Genomic DNA, 9,207 nt, shown 5'->3' with positions numbered 1-9,207 from the left:
GACATGAAAAAAGACAAAAAAATAAATAAATAAATAAATAAATAAAAATAAAAAATAAAAAATTCATTTCAATTAAAATAATTGATTGGAATTTAAATGAAAATTACAATTCACTTTGTAACAGTAAACATTAATGAAACCTGTATTTAGGGCTAGCTGGTTAGCTCAGTTGGTTAGAGCACAGCCTTATAATACCAAGGTCAGGGTTTGTATTCTTGTACCAGCCAGCTGCAAAAACAAACAAACAAAAAAAACAACAAACCTGTATTTAAAGTGCTAACAAAGATTTGGCATTCTGTATATTTCTAGTGCAGAGGAAAGTCTTCAAGGGCCAACTCTCCTGAAAGTTACAGTGTCTGCAAAACTTTCCAGAGCCCTCCTATGGCTTCGGTGTTGGTTCCAGTTGTACATTTTTTTGTTTTATGTTTTTTTCCCTGAAGTTTGGGATTGCATACACTCATAAATGACATTAGACCATAATCGAGGGCACCATTCAGGTGGCTGTGAGCTCTTTTTTCATTTTATTTATTTATTTCACAATTTCAAGCTTACTTTATTAAGCAGCATATAACAAACAACAGCCACGGAGTTTCATTACACTATATTTCTTTAATTTTTGTTATTTATTTCTTCTTTCTTTTTTTTTTCCTTTTTGTCTTTTTTTTTTTTTACTGACCGGTAACGGAATCGCAACCCTCAGTGTCGCGCCTGTACCGGGGATGGCAATGGGATCGCAACCCTCGGTGTTGCGCCCACACCGCGCTCAGCCAGTGAGCGGGAACCGGTCTCCACACGGGATCCGAACCCTCGGTGGGAGCGCCACCGCGCTCCCAAGCGGCGCACTGTAGCAGTGCACCACCGGGCCGGCCCTCTTTTTTTTTTCTTAAATTTTCATTACACTATATTTCTATTCACACCCAACCACTGGTAAGTTTGTAGAACATCTAAACTCTCATTTTGATCTTTTGCACATGTTGGGAGAAATACGTAGCCACCAATGAATTCATGAACCTCTTTGCAGTCTGTCCAGTACAACTGAAGGACAGCAGAACCTCATCTGCAAACTCTACAGTGACCATTGGCCTCCCCACCCACATTCCACTGTGTCATGCTGCTGAAACGCCACGTGAAAATTGCCTCTCGTGTGTTGGCATCCGTCCTAATTAGTCTGTTGTGTGCAATTCCATAAGTTCTTCTTTTCTGCCCCCTAGGAACCTTCAATGAAGTGTACGATGGCAAATCTGGGTAACGACTGCCAGGCTTGAATAAATCTCATCTTGGCTTCAATTACACTCATCTGAGCTATAGTCTGATGGGCCGCCAAGATCCTTGCTGTTATCAAATCTCTTATATAGCCTGGCTGCTTGTCCTTACACATTTTTTTTTTGCTGTGCAGTTGTAAGGAAAATATAGGAAAATGGTCAGGGCCCCTCAGATGTTCAGAATCTCGCCAAGCATTTGATGTAAGTATGCACTTGTGCCCAGGTGTTCCTTGGTTATTGTCCCATGTAATTGCGCATGTGCACCCAGGTGTCCTGGGTTATGGACTTAAGTATAAAGGATGAGTGGCTCTGATCCATGGTGCCCCTTGTCCCTGGAATGCCCCCCCGGGGGAGGGGGGACCACGGGGACGCGGCTGCTGCTGCTGGAGGCTGTTGCTGCCAGTGCCCCCAAGATGCCCTGAGAGGCCACTGCCACTGCTGCTGCTGAAGACTGAGCTCGTGTCATCTGCCAATGGCTCCTGGGATCTTTCCCAATTACCTAGCGTGGACCTGCGTGTGAGGGGTCTGGTGACCCAGCCTGGCACGTGAGGGGTCTGGTGACCCAGCCTGGCATGTGAGGGGTCTGGTGACCCAGCCTGGCACGTGAGGGGTCTGGTGACCCAGCCTGGCACGTGAGGGGTCTGGTGACCCAGCCTGGCATGTGAGGGGTCTGGTGACCCAGCCTGGCATGTGAGGGGTCTGGTGACCCAGTCCGTACAACGGGTTTGAAGGATCTGTGGGCCCTAACTCATAACACTGACAATACAAATGAAAAACTTTGTGTAACTAGAATAATGAAACATTTTGGCTTTAGTTATGAATTGACTAGCCATACAATTGGCTACGTCGTCAGGAGTCTGACAGTAACCCCAACCAGACAATTGGCGTAGCTATTAGTGTAACCGTACACCAGTCTGGTACTTTTTTAGATAGCTGTGGGATACCAAACATTCAGGATTTATATCAGTTGTGATCTGCTCTCGTATTAACTGAGGATCTGGGTCTGAATGCTGCATCTTCAGACAGGAAAGAGCATTTTGACCTTCTAAGCTGTGAGAACTGTCTGCCGTGGTCTTGCCTTTGGGGGCTACTCTGCAGGCTGCCGTCCAGAACGTGTTGTTTTTCACTGTCACATGAAGCCAGATTCCGCTCATGCCCTCTGCAACTGGAATCAGGAGCTTCATGTTAAATATTTGGCCTGAAATGTTTATATCTGGGGTGACTTCACATGGTCCCAGGTTCACCTGAAGAGCTGTTGTGCCCCTGGATTCTGCTTTGCTCATACAGCAAGAAATTGATGTCTCTTGGAAGGTGCACCAGGTTGCTTGTCACCTTTTAGATTCAGCTTTCTGGGCTGGAAAACTTCAATATAGTCAACAAGTTCAGGAGTGGAGGTGGTGTCACCCCAAATTGTTCGTGTTTTACCCCTTTCCAAAGCACTGTCTGAAGGGGCAGCACTGCCGTCCTCAACTTGTTGGTCACAGCTGTTCTCTGACGTCATGACTGATGGCATGTTGACGTGGTATCGTGAGCCTCGAACATCATCATTTCTTCTGTGCGTTTGGTTTCGTCTGGAGAATTGCGCATCTGGGGCTACTCATAAAGCTGCTTGATTCTGATTGCACCACACTTTGGATTCAAATTGAAGCTGTAATACTTGCATTGGAGCGGCAGGGTGTTATTTTCCTTCACGTCTCATTCCGGGAGAGATCGTGAGGAATCAAGCCACCCTTGGTTGATTTTTGCTTTATCAAGAAGAGCTTGAAGCTTGAAGCTTTTTGCCACGATTTCTGGGGATGTGACTGGGTTGACTGACAGCAAGTGTACCCAGATTGCCTTCTGACAAAGCATTGTCACCCAGCCCAGCAGAAGTTGGTGACAAGGGGTTTGCATCACGAGTGCCGTAAGCGGGGTCATCATTGCACTGCAGCGTCCCGGGCTTGGGTGCATGCTTCCTGACCCAGGACTGATGGGAAGCCCCTCTACTCTAATTCGAGTGCCTCTTCCTCAGGCTGGTCATCTAGCTTGTTATTTTTCTTTGTTGGATATCTGGGTTTTTTTTTTTTTTGTCTTTTGTCTTTTTCCGTGTCCGGCAACGGATCGCAACCCCCAGTGTCGCCCCCGTACCGGACCGGGGACCGGCAACGGGATTGCAACCCTCGGTGTTGCTCCCGTACCTCGCTCAGCCAGTGAGCGGGAACCGGTCTGTATGTGGGATCCGAACCCTCGGGCGGGAGCGCCGCCTCACTTCCCAAGCGGCGCACTATCCAGTGCGCCACCGGGCCGGCCCAATATCTGGGGTTTTTTAAAGAGAGAAAGTCCTTCAGGGTGGCTGATATGGAAAGTCTTACAGGGCTAGCCGGTTAGCTCAGTCGGTGTTATAACGCCAAGGTCAAGGGTCCCCATACTGGCCAGCTGCCAAAAACAATGACAAGTCTTACAGATGTCAGACACAGCTTCGAGGATTCCATCAGAGGACCTCACTCTCACCTTCGCGTATGTCATGCTGAGAGGCTGCAGACAGAGCACTTTGTGCTGGGGACAGACTGCAGCTCAGTGACTGCCTGGACACCAGTGTCATCCAAGGTCCAAAGTGTCCTAGGAAGCCAGTTCTCTTTTTTTCCCACCAGAGAGCGTGGTCAGACCGACCATTTTTCACACTGAGTTTTTCCACTGACTTAAGCATCAGCCCTCTTCTGTGCTGTGCACCTCCAGGTCACTCTCAGGGTGACATTGTGGGTCAGGTCCCTCACAGGGACACTCAGTTCCCATATCCCACCTGCATAGCAGCCGCCTGGCACCCTTATCCCATCCAGAGCCAGGGCCCCTTCCCCTCTCTCTGGCCCCGAGACTGAGTCCTGCTGGGGCTGGTCACATCTGCCCCGTCCTGTGCCCAGAGCCGCTGGGGAGGGGCTGCAGGGACTGAGTTCTTTTAAAGTCTTCTATTCAAGAGCTTTGGTTCATAAGAATGAAGGTAAAAAGTCACCGCAGAAAATAAGTAAACCCTGCTCCAGAGACTGAAAATGAAACTTTGTTCTACTAGTTTTAGGAATAGCTTATTACCCTCGGGTGTCTGCTTGAATATTAACAATAACACCGATAGACATGCTCTTATTATTCCTATTTGACATATGGGAGGCTTGGAGAGATTAGGTCATTGTCATAAAGGCCATAAAGCTAGTAAATGGCAAAGCTACTGGAGATAAGAAAAATGATGCTTAAAACTTAAAACGAACGAATTCCTACCACTGAGATCTTAAGTGCAACAGAATATGAGTCTACCTAGGTTTTCCAAAGTACAAGACAGAGTTTAATTCTGTCTTGTTGCAATGTTTACATTATGTTGTATAATCTATAATCTAGATTTGATTTCATTGCATGCTGAGAACTTGAGAACAACAGCAGACAAGTAATCCGTGCTCATGTGGAGGAGAGTCACACCTGGAGGATGGCAGGGGGATTGTGGTTAGCTCAGGTGGTCAGAGCCTGGTGCTGACAACACCAGGGTCTGGGGTTTGATCCTGTACCAGCCAGCGGCTAAAAACAAAAATAAATTAAAAAAAAAAAAAAGAAAAAGAAGCGCTAGTGAGATAATGGCCCCACTAAGCAGAAAACAAACAAAAACAAGCAAAGCATTCATTGTGAACATCAACAATCAATTGGCTCAGGTGGTTAGAGCACAGCCTGGAGCACCACGGTCAAGGGTGGAGATCCCTGAACTAACCAGCTGTCAAAAAAAAAATAATAATAATAATAATTGGCCTCAAATTCCACTGGGAAACATCAGAACAGTGGGCTTTATAAGGTGGCATCAGGCAAACAGAATAAAAAAAAAAACCGATCAGCATCAGGTACTTTTTCAAAAAGGTGAGAGCAGAGGGGACTTCCTTATTACGCTGGGATCTCCTGTTTTCAGGGGAAAAAGAAATTGGTCTGTTTTGAGATCTATTTGCTTCCTTAAAGTTTTAGTTTGATTATGAGGCACTTGGTGTGAGTGGCTCCGATTTGGTTTGGTCTGATCTGTTGGGGACTACTGCAGGAGGTCTGTCCAAAACAGTGAGCTCTCATGGTTTGTAAAAGGAGAGAGGTCTGAGCTTGGGAAACTTCCTTCCACTTGGTAACCCTTAATCAGGGATGTTGTTTTGCCTCCCACGGATTTGTCACCCCCTTTCCCTTGGGTGATGGAGCCACCAAAGATTACTCAAAGCCCATCTCTTTTGAGCAGTGAGAAGCCCCAGAAAGGGGTTAATAATCCCAGAACTTCCTCAAGCGTGAGGCATCCTTCCTTGGGAAATTAACCCTGAATTGGGGTTCTCTTCCTGCATTTATTCTCCAGACCAAGAAGTTACAGGAAGAGACGTAGGTGGGGTTTTGCTAAGTACAGTTTAACAAGTTTTTACAATAGAAGCTGGTAACATTTAGTAAAAACAAGTCAGATGACATTCTATTTAGACAATCAAGTGATCCACTAACAAAGGCTTGATTTAGTAAACATTCCTTCTCCCTCCAGCAGATTTTTAGTAACTTTACATATCAATTAGTAACCTGTCTGTCTTTTTTTTTTTTTTTTCCTTTTTGTCTTTTTTACTGACCGGTAACGGGATCGCAACCCTTGGTGTCACACCCGTACTGGGGACTGGCAACGGGATCGCAACCCTCGGTGTTGCGCCCGCACCGTGCTCAGCCAGTGAGTGGGAACCGGTTTCCACATGGGATCCGAACCCTCGGCGGGAGCGCTGCTGCGCTCTCAAGCGGCGCATTCTCCAGTGTGTCACTGGGCTGGCCCTAACCTGTCTGTCTTTGAGCCAGTAGCCTTGCCATGTTAGTTTTCTTATCTTGCAACAGAGACTCAATAGCCTGGGGACAATTTCCTGTCCTTTGCAAGGTCAGTGTTTGAAACTGCAAGGCTTTGGAAAACCAGGCCCTGTGAAGTACATTTGCTTTATGAATCCTCTACACAGGGACATACATGTAAGTGAGTCCATTCACAGTGATGACACAGAGTGATGCCAGTGCCTAAAGTTTTGGTTGACTAAAAGGGGAGTATTGTTTTTTTGGTGGCTGGTCAGTATGGGGATTCGAACCCCTGACCTCAGTGCTATAAAGCTGCACTCTAACCAACTAAGCTAACCGGCCAGCCCTGGTCAATCAACTGAGGCAAACAGGACTCCACTAAATGTTTTTATCTTCTTGGTTTTTATTTCTTTTATATTTTTTGTTAGTATTCATTCAAAGCAAATGAGTTATATACTGTCTGTCCTCTGACCAGCAATGTAGAGCTTGAGCTGTTCAATATTAAATTGATTTTTAGTTGTGGGTGGGGTGGGCGAGTGTAGGATACATTCTTTCAATTTGATTTTGAAGATCTTGTGGCTTGAGGAATGGGAACTCTGTTGTAGAGCCTCAGTACCTTATTTCAGCAGAATCCAAGGAATGCCTCTTCTGAAATGATAAGTAGTGGTGATTTTAAGCCTGCAGACTGAGTTCATTGGCCAGCCATCCATCATGATTTTTAGTCTGGTCTTTTGGGGCCTAGTGTAAGGATTTAGTCCAAAACAATGGCCTCCTATAATTTTTATTTAACAGTAGAGTGTGCTGAGGTGGTGTTTTGTTTCATACTTAATTTCTCTGCTCAAGTGCGACATGCCCATCTGTGAAGAAATCAGAGGAGGCAAGCCCGAGAAGCAAAACAGAATGGCTCATGAATTGTTAAGAAGAGTCTGACTTGTCCTTGGTCAACTATCGTGAGTAAGTTTGAAGCTGCACAGAACCTATCAGTAAAAGCCTGGCTTGACCCACTTTCAACGGCAGGCGGACAAAACATGCTTTCTTACCTGAGTCAAGATGTGTAAACACCAGCAACCAACATTCAGTGCATGTGGACCCATGCCAGACACACCTGAGGGGTTTTACATGTGTCTCCCCCTTTTCTGCTCTTCACTTTTCCTTGGTCTATTTATTCATTACATAAATATCCTCTCGGTGTACAAGATTCAGACAATTGGAAGCAGATAGAATGGCACAGGTGACTTCCCCTTTGTGTCTCTGACCACGTTTACTCTGCTGCTCAGGGCTGACCCTCTGACACTTTCCTACTCCTAGGTCCCCACAACCTCAACTCCTTCAAAAAATTTCAAAACTATATAAAAACTAAAACAATAGTAGAATGACTGTTTTATACCTTTCACTTAGATCCATCAATTACTAACACTTTGCCCCATTTCCTTTCTCTCTATACATACATGTGCATGAGTCTGCAGATTCCAAGACCCAGTATGTATGTATGTCACCTCTCCCAGGGTGACAGAGACACAAACCCCATTTCTTCTGAGCAGTGAGAAGTCCCAAAGGGGTTAATTTTCCAGGAACCCTCAAGAGAGAGGCATTCCTCAAAAAAATAACACCAAACTAGGGTCATCCCTCAGTATTTATTCTCCAGGACAGAAAGTTACAGAAAAGGAACATAGGTGGTTACAAAAAGAACAGTAAGATAATTGTCATGGCAATAATTGTTAGGTTTAGCTGCACCAAGGACATCTGCCCTTGAGCCAGCAGTTTTGCTGTGTTACAATTCTTTATCTACAACAGAGAGTTAAGCCTGGGGAAAGTTTCCTGTCTTTTGCAAGCTTAACATTTCTATGTGTAATTTTAAAAGTTAGGCTCTACCTGAAACTACAGGGCTTTGGAAGCTAGGCCCTGTGAAATACATTCGCTTTAAAAATGTTAGTATACTCCACATGTGTATATGCGTATGCATACATAAATGCTGCATACGTGTGTATGTGCCTCACTGGACGCATTTGAAGCATTACCTAAAACAAGGACATCCTTCTAAACCACTCATTGTCACATGTGAGGTTCAGTAATGTTATCCAATGTATAGACAGTATTCAGGCTTCCAGTTGTCCTGATGGTGACCTCTGTAGCCATATTCTCCTATTGACTAAGGATCATCAACTGTATTAAGTCATCATGTTCAGCTTAGGACAGGTCTTTTGCCTTTGTTTTTTTGCCTTTCATGACATTGACTTTTGTAGAATATACTTTAATTTGTGTATGCCTGTCAGATTTCTACTCTTAATTTCCATAGAACCATAACCCATACTTAATCAGAATTATCCTCAGGAATCTGGGAGAAATGTGTACTGCTTAAGGTGGTGTGTTTTTTTAAAAAAGCCTCATTTAAAAAAAAAATGCACATGCAAATTTCAAGCAGTAAGGACATACAGTAAAGTCACCTGTTACCCCAACCCGAGAATCCCTCTCTCAGGAGTCTGAATACACTTTGCTAACACACAATTAAGCTCAGACTATACTTTTTGGGGGGTGGGGCAGGAAGGCAGCTGGTTGGTACAGGGATCCAAACCTGTGACCTTGTTGTTATGAGGCTGTGCTCTAACCAACTGAGCTAACCTGCCAATCACAGACTGAGTTAAACAATACATGATCACTATATTGTTCTGAGTTAAACAATACATGCTGGAGTTCTTTCTCTGTCATTATGTATAGATTTATCTCTTTTTATTTTTTTGGCTGCTGGCCGGCATGGAGATTCGACCCCTTGACCTTGGTGTTACAACACTGTGGTTTAACCAACTGAGCTAACCAGCCAGCCTTAGTTGATTTATTTTCTTTCTTTATTTTTGTGACTGGCCAGTAAGGGGATCTGAACCCCTGACCTTTTTACTACAAGGATGCGCTCTCGCCAACTGAGCTATCTGGCCAGCCCCTATCTCTTTTTTATTTTTAAAATAATTTTAAAAAACCTCAATAGGTAATACATTCACATAATTTAAAACTCAAAGTAGAAAAGATAGTGAAAAAATAAAAGAATAAAAATGTAAAACAAAAAATAAAGAAAACAAAAAAGTTTTTTTTTTTTTTTTTTTTACTTTTTTTTTTTTTTTTTTTTTCCCTTTTTTTTCTTTTTTGGGTTTTAAATTTG

General features: G+C 44.2%; 1 pseudogene; it reads right to left on the bottom strand.

Annotated features, from left to right (window-relative positions):
• Positions 1–911: 911 nt before the first annotated feature.
• The window catches only part of LOC103599634, a 10,021-nt pseudogene continuing 1,725 nt past the window's right edge, over positions 912–9,207 (bottom strand).

Source organism: Galeopterus variegatus, unplaced genomic scaffold (assembly GCF_000696425.1).
Source record: "Galeopterus variegatus unplaced genomic scaffold, G_variegatus-3.0.2 Scaffold100, whole genome shotgun sequence".
NCBI classification, from domain to species: Eukaryota; Metazoa; Chordata; class Mammalia; order Dermoptera; family Cynocephalidae; genus Galeopterus; species Galeopterus variegatus.
Note: the sequence above shows the minus strand (reverse complement) of the source record. Positions and strands in the feature narration are given on the sequence as shown.